The following is a 14,751-nucleotide window of genomic DNA, read 5'->3' as shown; positions in this document are numbered from 1 at the left end:
CCGAGGGATTTTCCAGTGAGCCTATAACGGGAACTAAGAAATAAGAAGCAGGTGTTTCACTTTGATGGATGTACTATAGACTCCAAATAGTCAGTGGGAATTCAGGGAGCAAGTATGCAGGGACACTGCAGATATCTGTAAGATATCTGTAAGAGCCTAATTAGGCCATTCATCCCATTGAGTGTGTTTTGCTGCTTCATCATGGACAATCTATTATCCCTCTCAACCCTGTCTTCATGCCTTTTCCTTTGACACCCTTGCATAACCTTCCTGTAACCTATCAACATCTTCTTTGACTTGGCCTCCACAGATGTCTGTGGCAATAAAATTCCCCAGATTCACCATCCTATGGCTTCTCTCTCTGTTCTACAGGGACATCCTTGTATTCTGTGGTTATGCCCTCTGGACTCACCCACTTTTGGAAACATCCTTTCCACATTCACTCTCTAGGCCTTTCAATTTTCAAAGTCAAAGTAAAATTTATTACCAGAGTACATACCTGTCACCATGTACAACCTAGAGATTCTTTTTCCTGCAGTCATACATAGCAGGTCTATAGACCAGTAACTGTAAACAGGATCAATGAACAACAAACTCTGCACGTGCAAATATAAATAAATAGCAATAAATAATGAGTATGAAATAACAAGATAAAGAGTCTTTAAAGTGAGACCATCAGTTGTGGGAACATTTGAAATAGAATGAGTGCAGATGTCCCCTTTTGTTCAAGAGCCTAATGTTTTCAGTAAGATTCCCCCCACCTCCATCTTCTAAATGCCGGCAAGTACAATGGGATTGTAATAGATGATTTTTAACTTCCCTAATATAATTCTTTACCAAATTCCATGTTTTAATTTTACTTTTGTTTATTTGTGGGAATATTTCGCTCTGTGTTGTGTGTAGCCATGTGTACTGCTTTGTTCACCTTGGTCCGGAGGAACATTGTTTCGCTTGGCTGTATACATACTGTATGTATGTATCAATAAAAATAAACTTTAATTGACTGGGCCTGCCGTTGTGCTTAGGGCTTGGATGCAGTGAAATTTGATAAATATGTCTAGGACAATTTTCTTACGCAATATGTAGAAATGCTAGGATTAGGCCAGAAGCTGCGGGCTTGCCTGCTGCTGCAGTCCAGGAAAGAAGGCACCAGAGGTGGGGTAGCTTGGCTGTGCTCAGTTCAGTGCTGCCCTCTAGTGGATTGCAGGGGGCTGTACCAACCATTTGAATGTCGTTCAGAGACTTGGCCTGTACATGTGCTTTCTTGAGTAACGATGCCTGGTTTTTTTTTTCTTGATATTTTGAATATATGTTATGCACCTTGGCCCCAGAATGACAGACACAGACAGACATACTTTATTGATCCCGAGGGAAATTGGGTTTCGTTACAGTCGCACCAACCAAGAATAGTGTAGAAATATAGCAATATAAAACCATAAATAATTAAATAATAGTAAGTAAATAATGCCAAGTGGAAATTAGTCCAGGACCAACCTATTGGCTCAGGGTGTCTGACACTCTGAGGGAGGAGTTGTGAAGTTTGAATGCCACAGGCAGGAATGACTTCCTATAACACTCAGTGTTGCATCTCGGTGGAACGAGTCTCTGGCTGAATGTACTCCTGTGCCTAACCAGTACATTATGGAGTGGATGGGAGTCATTGTCCAAGATGGCATGCAACTTGGACAGCATTCTCCTTTCAGACACCACCATCAGAGAGTCCAGTTCCACCCCCACAACAACACTGGCCTTTTGAATGAGTTTGTTGATTCTGTTGGTGTCTGCTGCCCCAGCACACAACAGCAAACATGACAGCACTGGCCACCACAAACCCGTTGAACATCCTCAGTATTGTCCAACGGATGTTAAAGGACCTCAGTCTCTGCAGGAAATAGAGACGGCTCTGACCCTTCTTTTAGACAGCCTCAGTGTTCTTTAACCAGTCCAGTTTATTGTCAATTCGTATCCCCAGGTATTTGTAATCCTCCACCATGTCCACACTGACCCCTTGGATGGAAACAGGGTCACCGGTGCCTTAGCCCTCCTCAGGTCCACCACCAGCTCCTTAGTCTTTTTCACATTAAGCTGCAGATGATTCTGCTCACACCATGTGACCAAGTTACCCCCCCGTAGTCCTGTACACAGCCTCATCTCCCTTACTGATGCATCCAACTGTGGTAGAGTCATCAGAAAACTTCTGAAGATGGCAAGACTCTGTGTTGTAGTTGAAGTCCGAGGTGTAGATGGTGAGGAGAAAAGGAGACAGGACAGAATGAGGGGAGCATTCGGCACCGAGGACATTAAATATCAAACGGCATAGTTCCCCACACTTGAGTTCACATCCATGAGTCACCTAGGCAATTGAACCTTGCAGCATGGGACCTAAGACTTTTGCATATCTGCTGGCAGCTATTACAAGGAAACCAGTCAAATGCAAGTAGATGCTGTGGAACATCCATTCGTTTTCTGTCCTTGACCTTGTTGATTTTACTCTTGTTCGATGCTTTAATTGGCATGGAGTCTGACCACGGGTTTGCGTTCCGCCATTACGGATCGACATCTGCCCCTGCACACTCCACTCTCAATATCGCTGAATCCCCTAGGAGATCCTAGGAAAGCACCAGATCATTTAGAAATACATCCTTAATGATGACCAAGATGGCTGCGTAACGCAGTTTGCAGTGGCCACTGCGGAGCTGATATCTGTTATTTGTTAAGCGGGGTGCTGTGCACGATCCTAATCTGATGAAAAACAGACGTGGGAGCATGGAGGAACATCTGGAAATCTCCAGGAAGAGCTTCTTCGTTGCTGCTGCTGTTGTGAGGTCCGGGTCTCTGCTGCGAGGGACAGGCACCCAGTCCTCGGGGTTGCATTGCCGGTGGCTGTTGGCAGGGTTTTGGTAGTGTGCTTGGCAGAGGATGGTGTTCAGAGAGGCTGTGCTGGAGGGGATGGTTGGAGGCTCGGAGGTTCGATGGACTTGGAGTCCACTGTGCTCAGGGCGCTTTCACTGTGTGCTGCATCTGTGAGGCTGGGTCTGACGGAGCTTTCATTGTGTGCTGCATCTGTGAGGCTGAGTCCGGCACCATGGAAGTCCATAGCAGGGGTATTCCCTTCTGCCGCCTGCGTGGGATGACGAGTCTATCGTGACCCTGAGGACTTGTGGAAACTGTGTGGTGGTTTCTTTTGAACTTATAGTCTTTTAACATCTTTGGACTATTTTTACTGTGCCCATGGACTTTTTTTTTTAATCAATAATGGTATTGTCTGCACTGTTGTAACTATGTGGTTTTGTGTAGGTCTTGTAGCTTTAGTTTTTGGTTTGTTGGGTGGTAGAGTTGGTCTCCTGACTTGGTGTGTCTGGGTAGTCTTGTTTTGTCTGGTGGATTTGGAGCTCCTTTCTGGGGAACGTGCTAAGATGGTAGTGCGATATTAATATACAGCAGCCTCTTTGGACTCTGGATTTGGGGATTACCAAACGTCATGTGGATTTTCTGGTGTAGTCTCTTTTGTCGTGTGCTTTTGTGATATCATTCTGGAGAACGTTGTCTCATTTTTTAGCTGCATTGCATTTGTGGTTTCTAAATGACAATTAACTAAACTTGAACTGAACTGAACTTACAGTAGAAGTTCAGGCTGCAATCGATCGCAGTTCAGGAGAAGATGTATCTTTAAAAGAATGAGTGTATCTAGTCGTCTCATAAGATGTCAACAGGATTTTTCTGTTGGCCACTGGCGAACCTTGCCTTGCATTTATTGTTTCCTTTAACCCCGTTGTCCTGCCTTCTCCCCATAACCTTCAACACTCTTACCAATTAAGAACCTGTCAACCTCTGCTTTAAATATATCCAATGACTTGGCCTCCGCAACCATCTGAGGCAATGAATTCATCCGATTCACCACTCTGGCTAAAGAAATTCCTCCCCATCATTTTTCCAAAGAGACATCCTTCTATTAAGAGGCTTCAACTTCTAACATTGCCGCAGACGGTTGTGGAGTGCAAGTCATTGGGAATATTTAAAATAGAGGTTGATAGGTCCTTGATTAGTAATGGTGTCAAAGGTTACAGGAGGAGTCAGGAGAATGGGGTTGAGTGGGATAATAAATCAGCCAAGATCGAATGGCAGAGCAGACTCCGTTAGCCAACTGGCTTAATTCTGCTCCTGTGACTTGTGGTCTTATTATTTAATCTTTGTTTAATATGTGTGTTTGGTTAGCAAGAGGCTGGAATGCAAAGGGCCTTGGAAGATGTATCATATGGCTAATTAATATCGAAACCCTCTACATGCTAGAAGTCTGAAATGAAACTGAGAATAGTGCAAATTCTTAGTAGGTCAGGTAGCACCCGTGAAAAGAGAAATAACGATAACATTTCAGGTGAATTATCTTTCTAAGTGGACATCAAGTTGAAATGTTATCTCTATTTTTCTCTCTCCACAGATTCTGCCTGATCTGCTGAGTAATAGCAGTATTTTCTGCTCTTGTACCTTTAACTGAAATCATTATATAGCTTAAAAAAAATTAACTGATTTCTTATTAAAACTTGTAAACTCTTCTTTGGAACTTGTAAGCCAGCATTTTTCTTCCGGATCCCAACTCTTGTACTCTGATTTATGAAGATGTGTAGTCATGTACTAAATTTTGTAAAATATTGGATGAAAGTCTGAACAGCTCCAAATGACACATTAACTCTTCGTGAGCTGGTGGCATGTAAAGGTGTCAGTGTGTCTGTGCAAGTTAAATACTGTAGGTTTGTTTGACGTTTGCTGATTGAGGCTGGAGTCTTCCTCGGCCTCAGGCACCAGTGGCATGAGAACAAAAGATCAATGAGTATATCTGTCTCTGTGCATCTCTCGATGCTTGTGGAACTCCCAAAGAAACCATGCTGAAATGGTGGCATGAGAACAGAAGATCAATGAGTTTGTCTATCCCAGGGGTCAGCAACCTTTACCACTGAAAGAGCCACTTGGACCCGTTTCCCACAGAAAAGAAAACACTGGGAGCCGCAAAACCCGTTTGACATTTAAAATGAAATAACACTGCATACAACGTTTTTTTTGCCTTTATGCTATGTATAAACAAACTATAATGTGTTGCATTTATGAAATTGATGAACTCCTGCAGAGAAAACGAAATTACATTTCTGCATGCAACAAAAACATTTTGAACTCCGAAAAAAAGACGTTGGGTTGAAAGTTACTTTTAAGTAAAATATTCAATGTCTATTTGAGTCCTTCTTGTATTTATGAAAAACGCCGAACTTAAATTTTCCGCCAGCAGCAAACCAAAAATAACGTCAGCCAGCTGTCATCCTGAAAAATGAAAGGACTATTTCACTGAACAATGAAAAAATATGAATATGAGTAAAATAATAGGCAATTAAAATATTTATCATACTTGGTTAATGGGATTTCTGCTCCTGGACCTCAGCGCACAGCGTCTGCACATCAGGGCTGTATGATGTCACCTTCATCTTTACACAGGATCGCAAGCTGTCATCTGTGAGGTTTTCAATATCACTCCATTTGTGTTTCTGAGCAAGAACGGCCTTCTGACGGGCAACATCTTCAAGGTCTGCTGTCAAGCGTCTAAACTTGGACACCCATATGTCTTTGTCGGCTATGTCGGCCAGTTCCATCTCAAGATCAGGTTGACTCACACCTGCCAATGCAGTCGTATTCAGTAGGGAAGGATCGATGCTTAAGGGAGTGACCGGGAAGGATAATGTGTTTTTTTCCTCTCTGAACTCACAGAAGCGTTTCCCAAACGATGTTTGCATTGCGATGATTGCAGAATGTAAATACTCCGAAATTATCATGTCGTGACCTTGTTTGAACTCTCTCAAATTGGGGAAGTGAGACAAAGTGCCTTTCTGTAAATCTCTGGCAAGCACTGTCAACTTGCGCTCGAATGCCAAAACATCCTCCAACATGTGCAGGGCTGTACGTCCTTTCCCCTGAAGAGCTGTGTTCAGCGTGTTCAGGTGCGCTGTCATGTCTACCATGAAGTGTAGCTTTTCCAGCCACTCTGGCTGTTCCAGCTCAGGAAAGGTGAGCCCTTTGCTGCCCAGGAAAGTTTTCACTTCTTCCAGACACGCGACAAAGCGTTTCAGCACCTTCCGTCTGGACAGCCAGCGATAAAAACACGTTGTAGCGGTGTCAGTAAACTGCAGTCAAAGATAGCTTTATTCGAACTAAACAGCCTTGCTTTTCAGCTTCCCTCAACCCAGCCCCCATGGACGCAGATGCTGCAAAAGACGCGTACTCACAAACCCCCGTAGGCTATCTCCCTTAGCCGGAATGCTGGCTAATTGTGAGCCGTTTTATGATGTGGCAGGAAATGTGTCGCTACACTTAGGTTGTACAAGATCACCATAATTACATTTCAAAAGCTAACAAACTAACATAAAATACATTTTAATTAAATACTGACCAATTATTTCCCAAAGCCACAGGGAGCCGCAGCACAGAGGTGAAAGAGCCACAAATGGCTCGGGAGCCGCAGGTTGCCGACCCCCGGTCTATCCCCATGTGTGGCTCTATGCTTGGGACTTCACCTAGACTGGGACTCAGGATAATTTTATGAGTTGGAATTCGAAATTCCCCCAATAACAATGATAATCAAGCCCCTGATGACAGCAACAATCAAGTGGAGACTACAAATCATGTGCCTTGAAAACTTTGTGGCATCTTTGTAACTTTCTATGTATTATATTGTGTGGTTGATTTGTGCTTTTTATTTTACGGTAATAAATTAGGCTTAAATTACTTTGTTGTGCTTGTACAGTTATTACCACATCTCAGATTGGTTTTGGTTCTTTTGGGCCTGATTAACCCAGACCATTACATGTTGAAGACCAATGTGCTAAAAGCTCTTTTTATGACCCTACCTACCCATTATGCCGCTTCGAAGGAGTTATGAATCTGTATTCCCAGATCTCTTTCCCAGTTCTACCGCACTCTTCAGTGCTGTACTGTTCACTGTGTAAGTCTACCCCGGTTTGTCCTCCCAAAGTGCAACACCTCTCACTTCTCTGCATGTTGCTCATTATCCACAGATGAGGCTGCTTGGATCAATAGCTTGTATATAAGGTCATAGGAGCAGAATTTGGCCTATTGGGCCCATCAAGTTGGCTCTGCCCTTCTTTCTAAGCAGATTTAATTATCCTTCTCAACCCCATTCTCCTGCCTCTCCCAATAACCTTTTGCACCCTGATGCACCATCAATAACTCTCTGAGATGTGAGGCGAGATATCGGCTTTTATTGACTGAAGAAAGAACAAGCAGTAGTTGACCACCATACTACATCCTGGAGACTGAGGGCCGGGCTCAGGCCTCAAACGCCTTTGTACCGGGGTCTGTGGGAGAAGCCACAGTCAGTGGGAGGGGCCACAGGAGCAGTCAGCAGGGGGCGTGTCCAGACAGGTATATGTAGTTCACCACACACCCTTACTAATCAACAATCTATCAACCTCTGCTTTAAATATACCCCATGATCTCCTTGAAAGTGGCGTCACAAATAGATATGGCTTTAAAGAGAGCTATGGGCATATTGGCTTTCATGAATCAGAATACTGAGTATAGGAGTTGGGATGTTACGTTGGAGTTGTCCTTCGACTTAACAACTTGATCTTGATCATACTTGCTCTATAGCAGCATTTTTGCTTTGTGTAGTTGTAGATGTTACTGCCAGTACTGACATTTCGTGTTCAAGTCCCACTCTGAAATGAGGCTGTTAAGAGTCAACCACAGTTGTATGGCAAGTTGGAAAGTTGAAGCCCTTGGTGTGTATAAATTCACAGCAGCGTTACTGTGGGTGGAATGAATAGGCAAATGAAATAGAGTTGATCTTAGATTAGTTTGTGTGTATGGTTTAATGGTATGTCATCTGTATGGTTTGGAGAGATAAGTGTTACAAAGGACATTGCGAATACATGTGTTAATCCCTCCGACGAGTATAATAGGCTGAAGTGATTATTCAGGAATAACCTAATCAAGAGAATGAATTGACATTGTTGGATATTGAAACATAGGATTACAACTTTAGATTCGTAGACTTCTCTGTGTTAACTGAGGTATAATTATGGTACTGTGCAAAAGTCTTAAGCACAAAGGATGTTGGGAACGGCAGGGTGGAGCACTGCAGGAGGGGTGTGGGACAGGTGGGAGAGAAGGAGTGCCCGGAGAGTTGGGTGGTGGGGGTGCAGGCACACTCAGCCCTGGGACTCCAGGCAAGGTCATTTGATTCCAAACAACTGGTTTATTGATCATTACAGAATGTCTCACTGGTGCTTCCCACTCCCTCCCCTCTCCCTTCCCCTTTTCCAACCATGATTCTCCTCTCCCTGCCCCCTTCCCAATCTTTGTCCACAGTAGAGACCCACATCAGAATCAGGTTTATCATCACTCTCACATGTCATGTAATTTGTTTTGTTTTGCAGCAGCAGTACAGTGCAATAGACAAAATGACTACAGTACTGTGGAAAGTTCTTGGGCAATCCAGCTATATCTATGTGCTTATGACTTTTACAGAACACTGTATTAGTTAAGCACCCAATTTTTCCCCAAAGAGTCACCAGACTCTGACAATGTTTGCACTGATGAGAACAAGTGTAAAATTGTAGTTCTCCCCATTCTTACGGGCAGGCACAAGGATCTAGTCTCAAAGTCACAGAGAGAGGCAGTTACTTCTGCCCACTAAATCTGTGCTAACCATTCTTACAATAAGCCAAACATGTCCCATTTTATTCTCTGAATATTCCCATTCTAAAGGGTGGTAAATCTGTAGAATTCATTGCACTGACAGTTGTGGATGCCAAATCTTTGGATATATTTAAAGCAGTGTTGATAGGTTCTAATTAAAGGTCAAAGGTTCTGGGAAGAAGGCAGGAGAATAGTGATGAGAGGGAAAATAAATCAGCTAACAATCTCCTTTCCCAATTAAGCAGCAGTGTCCCAAATAAATGAAAGGAAGCCTACTATTTTCTGAATTGGTTTTTGTTCTTTTAGAGTTGTCCTAAATAAGCAGCTGCCCCAATTAACCAATGGCCCCATTAACCAGAATCTACTATAAATAATAATTCAAGTAAGCATAGAGGAGTTAAGCTACAAGAAAAATAACAATTCTACACCATTGTCTAACAGCCATCATCTCGATGTATGGTAGAGCAGGTTTACTCCTGTTCCTGCTACTTCTGTTTTCCCCTGCACCTCTAGTATTATGTGAGTAAGTAGATTACCTTTATAGTCAAGGTATCATTCTGAGAAATAGACAGTTTCCTTCAACATCAATATAGCTTTCTTAAAATGTGATGCCTCAAATCGCTCGCAGTCCTTCAGATTAAATGTCACTTCCTGTTCAAACCCCTCCCTTGCCCCTCCCTATCCTTTTAACCCTGACACTCCTGTCATCTTGTTCTTATCGGGGGTTTAAAAGGAGCAGGAGTCTGGGTCCTGGTGGGTTTGAAGGGAATGGGAAATATTCCAGTGGGTTTGAAAGAAGCGAGAAATGGATCCTGGTGGGTTTGAAGGGTGAGTGGGATGAGTGAGAGGGGCTTAGAAAACTAGAGAGCTATGGGTAACCTGAGGTAATTTCTAAAGCAAGGACATGTACGGCACAGCATTGTGGGCCAAAGGGCCTGTATTGTGCTGTAGGTTTTCTATGAGAACAAAAGAATTGCTACTCCGGCTTGGGGGGGGGGGGGGGGGGGAGGGGAGAAAGGATCAGCCATGATTGAATGGCGGAATGTACTCGTTGGGCTAAATGGCCCAATTCTGCTCTGATATCTCATAGATCTGATGCAACACAGAAAACCCCCCCACAAAAGAAGAGAAACAATAAAAATGAAAAAACACACAAAAATATAAATACACAAGATAGCTTATATAAGTAATTTTATGCCCATAAAGTGACACTATGCTGTATATAAGATGACTGATGGGAAATAATAAATTAATGGCAGAGCTAGTGGGTGGAAGTGTTAATCAGCCTTATTGCTTGGGGAAAGTAAATGTTTTTGAGTCTGGTTGTCATGGCATGGATGCTATGTAGCCTCCTCTCTGATGGGAGTTGGGCCAACAGTCCATGATCAGGGTGTGTAGGAATCTTTCACTATGTTCCTAGCCCTTTTCTGGCACCTTTCTAAATATATGTACTCAATGGTTGTTAGGTTGGTGCCAGTGATGCATTATGAAGTTTTGACTACCCATTGTAGAATCTACTGTAGTGCAGTTTCCATAACAATGATACAACTTAGGGTACACTTTACTGTGCATCTGTGGTAGTGCAATCTGCAGTTCTCTTCAGCCTCCTCAGAAAGTAGAGGAGTTGGTGAGCTTTCTTGACTGCATAGGATGCATCCTGGGACCTTCTATGTACACTTTGAAAGGGAGAACACAACTACAGCTGTGAAGATCCCTGCTGCACTTGAGGACCCTATGATTTCCATCTCAGAGGCCAATGTTAGACTGTCTTTAAAGAGAGTGAACCCTCAAAAGACAGAAGGTCCCGATGGAGTACCTGGTAAGGCTCTGAAAACCTGTGCCAACGAACTATTGGGAGTATTCAAGGACATTTTCAACCTCCCATTGCTACAGGCAGAAGTTACCACTTGTTTCAAAAAAGCAACAATTATACCAGTGCCTAAGAAAAATAATGTGGGCTGTCTTAATGACTATCGCCTGGTGGCACTCGCATCGACAGTGATGAAATGCTTGGAGAGATTGGTTTTGACTGGACTGAACTTCCTCAGCAAGGACCTGGACCCATTGCAATTTGCCAATTGCCACAATAGGTCAACGGCAGATGCAATCTCAATGGCTCTCCACACGGCTTTAGACTACCTAGACAACACAAACACCTACGTCAGGATGCTGTTCATTGATTGCAACTCAGCATTTAATACCATCATTCTCACAATCCTGATTGAGAAGTTGCAGAATCTGGGCCTCTGTACCTCCCTCTGCAATTGGATCCTCGACTTCCTAACTGGAAGACCGCGGTCTGTGTGGATTGGTGATAACATATCCTCCTCACTGACGATCAACACTGGCGCACCTCAGGGGTGTGTGCTTAGCCTACTGCTCTACTCTCTGTATACACATGACTGTGTGGCTAGGCATAGCTCAAATACCATCTATAAAATTCCTGACGATACAACCACTCTTGGTAGAATCTCAGGTGGTGATATGAGAGCATACAGAAGTAAGATATGCCAACTAGTGTAATGGTGCTGCAGCAACAACCTGGCACTCAACATCAGTAAGATGAAAGAGCTGATTGTGGACTTCAGGAAGGGTAAGATGAAGGAACACATACCAATCCTCGTAGAGGGATCAGAAGTGAAGAGAGTGAGCAGTTTCAAGTTCCTGGATGTCAAGATCTCTGAGGATCTAACCTGGTCCCAACATACTGATGTAGTTATAAAGAAGACAAGACAGTGGCTATACTTTATTAGGAGTTTGAAGAGTTTTGGCATGTCAACAAGTACACTCAGAACTTCTATAGTTATACCATGGAGAGTATTCTGACAGGCTGCATCACTGTCTGGTATGGAGGGGCTACTGCACAGGACCCAAGGAAGCTGCAGAAGGTTGTAAATCTAGTCAGCTCTGTCTTGGGTACCAGCTTACAAAGTACCCAGGACATCTTCAGGGAGTGGTGTCTCAAAAAGGCAGTGTCCATTATTAAGGACCTCCAGCACCCAGGGCATGCCCTTTTCTCACGTCAGGTAGGAAGTATAGAAGCCTAAAGCCACACACGGAGTGATTCAGGAACAGCTTCTTCCCCTTTGCGATCCGATTCCTAAATGGACATTGAACTTTGGAGGAGCTGTAAACAGGCAATACTGTGGTTTAAGGCCAAGTCAAACTGAATACTGCTGAAATCTGAAATCGACCACAATACTGCTTGCGTGTGAAATCTTGTGGTGGGGGGGGAGGGGGTCAGCACCAACCGCAGCCTGGACATCATGCCACACTATCTCTGGTGGAGCGTACCAAATCCAATGTCTCCTGGCGGCTGTAAACAGGTGACATGGTGACTTGATACTTAGGCCATGCAGCTCTCCCACATCTGCCCTTGCTCTCTGACAATAAATCAGTGAATCGAACTTGAGGCACACCACGTTAATACCGTCCAAAAGGTTCTTGTGATCACAAGAAGAACAACTTATGGCGTGCACCAGAGGGCATAGTTTTTTGTGGTGAACTACATATACCTGACTGGACACGCCCCCCCCCCCTCCTGCTGACTGCTCTTGTGGCTCCTCCCACAGACCCCGGTATAAAGGCGATTGGAGACACACCCCCGGCCTCAGTCTCCAGGATGTAGTGTGGTGGTCACTTGCTGCTTGTTCTTTCTTCCAGCCAATAAAAACCTATATCTTGCCTCACGTCTCCGAGAGTTATTGATGGTGCATCAGTTTTTAAATGGCTAGCATGAGAGGGAACAGTCTTAAGATGGCTGGCACCAGAGGGCATAGTTTTAAAATGGCTAGCATGAGAGGGAACAGTCTTAAGGTGCTTGGAAGTAGGTACAGAGTAGATGTCAGGGGTAAGTTTTTTAATCGGAGAGTGGTGAGTGCGTGGAATGGGATGCTGGCAACGTTGGTGGAGGCAGATACGATAGGGTCTTTTAAGAGACTCCTGGATAAGTACATGGAGCTTAGAGAAATAGAGGGCTATGGGTAACTCTGGGCAAAGTAAGGAAATGTTTGGCACAGCCTTGTGGGCCGAAGGGCATGTATTGTGCTGTAGGTTTTCTATGTTTCTATGACCAAGACAGTTATTTGCTCTTACAATGTATGTCTCCTTCGACTTAGATGGCAGCCCGTTGCGCAACTCCTTCATTTTCCCTGCCAGTGAGCAACATATTGATGGGGTGGACTTGGAGTCCTTTACGTTTTTAATATTCAGCAGGATTTTGCGGTCGTTGGAATTATGTTTAAATACAACTGTAGCACCTTTTGTTGACCCTGTGGAAACCGTAGCGACAGATTGCACTGCCATCTTACCGGAGGGAAAAACATTGTGTGTGTCTTCAGGGTCCTGTACCTCCTCTCTGACAGAAATAAGAAGTGAGCACGTTCTAGTTGATTGGGGTCCTTAATGATGGAAGACACCTTTTTGAAGCATTGCCTTTTGAAGGTGTCCTCAGTGCTGGAGGGGCTGTCGCCCTTGATGGAGCTAGCCGAGTTTGCAACCCTGTCCAGGTTTTTTAAAACCCTGGGCAGAGGCCCCTCCATGCCAGATGATGATGCAACCAGTTATAATGCTCTCCACAATGCATCTGTATAAATTTGTTAGTCTTTGGTGACATATCAAGCCTCCTAAACATCATTGGACCGCCACCACTTCTAGCTTTCCATTGTTTCAGTTATTCAACTTAAGGATGTGGGTGTTGCTAACTGCTGTTTGAATTGTGTGACCTGATGGCTACGAGAGGAGTTTAAGAGCCAACGCTATAAGTCAGTGGAGAAGGAAGCCTGATTTCCTATTCTAAAGGATATTACTGCAACAGATGGAAACTTTACAACCTAGTAGTTTTGTAGCCACTTTACAAATACCGTACTTTCATTCCAAATTTCAGAAGTACTTTTGACTAGAAATTCATTCCCAGTGCAATGCTAAATAGTCGCACAGTGCATCGTACTTTGCTTCTGTAGTTAGTTCCATTGAAGTCATAAAATGAATCTAAATGGCAAAATCATGCCATTAGTGCTGTGTGACAAATGATGTGTGAGCAACAGATGATGAGTTTCTTGGTTTTGTTTAGTCTTCACTGTATGTCAGAACTAGTGGAGTGGTCAGATGAGGATAATCTAATGTTCACAAATCATAGAACTTGGAACACTGCAGCTCACTCTGTTATGAACCAAATAAATCAGTAATCAGATGTCCAACTAATCTCTTTGGTTCACACACCTTTCCAATTCCAATGTGCCCGTCTGAAAGCTTCCTGAATGCCCCCGGTGTATTTGCCTCCATCACCACACACCAGGCATCACATTGCAGGCACCCAGCACTCCCTGTGGGTGCCATGACAGCGTAGTAGTTAGCATGACACTATTACAGTTCAGGGCTTTGGAGTTCAATTCTCCCATTGTCCATACGCCCTCCCTGTGAATGCCTGGGTTTGCTCTGGTGCTCTCGCGTTCCAAAGACGTAACTGGTCGGTAGGTTAGTTGGTCATCGTTGTCAGCTGACGTGCGATCAGGCTAGGGTGAAGTAGGGGAGTTGCTGGGCTGTGTGGCTTGTTGGGCCAGAACGGCTTGTTCCACGCTGTATGAGGGTTGATTGATAAGTTTCTGGCCTAAGGTAGGAGTCAATTTTAGAAAACATAGCACATTTATTTTTCAACATAGTCCCCTCCTACATTTACACACTTAGTCCAGCGGTCGTTGAGCATACGGATCTTGGACCACCAGAAAGTGTCCGCAGCATGGGTGATTGATAAGTTTGTGGCCTAAGGTAGAAGGAGATGAGTTATACAGCTCTTGTTACATGCACATGCAGGTCAACTCTTTGAGTGATTATGCAGAGAGTCTGAAGTTAATTACTCATCGGGGTGATTGATAAGTTTGTAGCCTAAGGTAGAAGGAGGTGAGTTAACTCTCTGCATAATCACTCAAAGAGCTGACCTGCGTGTGCATGGAACAACAGCTCCTTCTACCTTAGGCCGCAAACTTATCAATCACCCCTGCTGTGGACACTTTCTGGAGGTCCAAGATCTGTATGCTGCACAACCACTGGACT

At 44.0% G+C, this 14,751-nt stretch overlaps 1 protein-coding gene across 7 annotated transcripts in view; it reads left to right on the top strand.

Moving 5' to 3' along the window:
* Positions 1-14,751, top strand: part of adck1 (aarF domain containing kinase 1) — a 669,842-nt gene that overhangs the window by 655 nt on the left and 654,436 nt on the right. The window lies entirely within an intron of this gene.

Source organism: Hypanus sabinus, chromosome 2 (genome assembly GCF_030144855.1).
Source record: "Hypanus sabinus isolate sHypSab1 chromosome 2, sHypSab1.hap1, whole genome shotgun sequence".
Taxonomy (NCBI): Eukaryota; Metazoa; Chordata; class Chondrichthyes; order Myliobatiformes; family Dasyatidae; genus Hypanus; species Hypanus sabinus.
The sequence above is the reverse complement of the archived record's forward strand: the minus strand, read 5'-3'. Positions and strand labels throughout refer to the sequence as shown.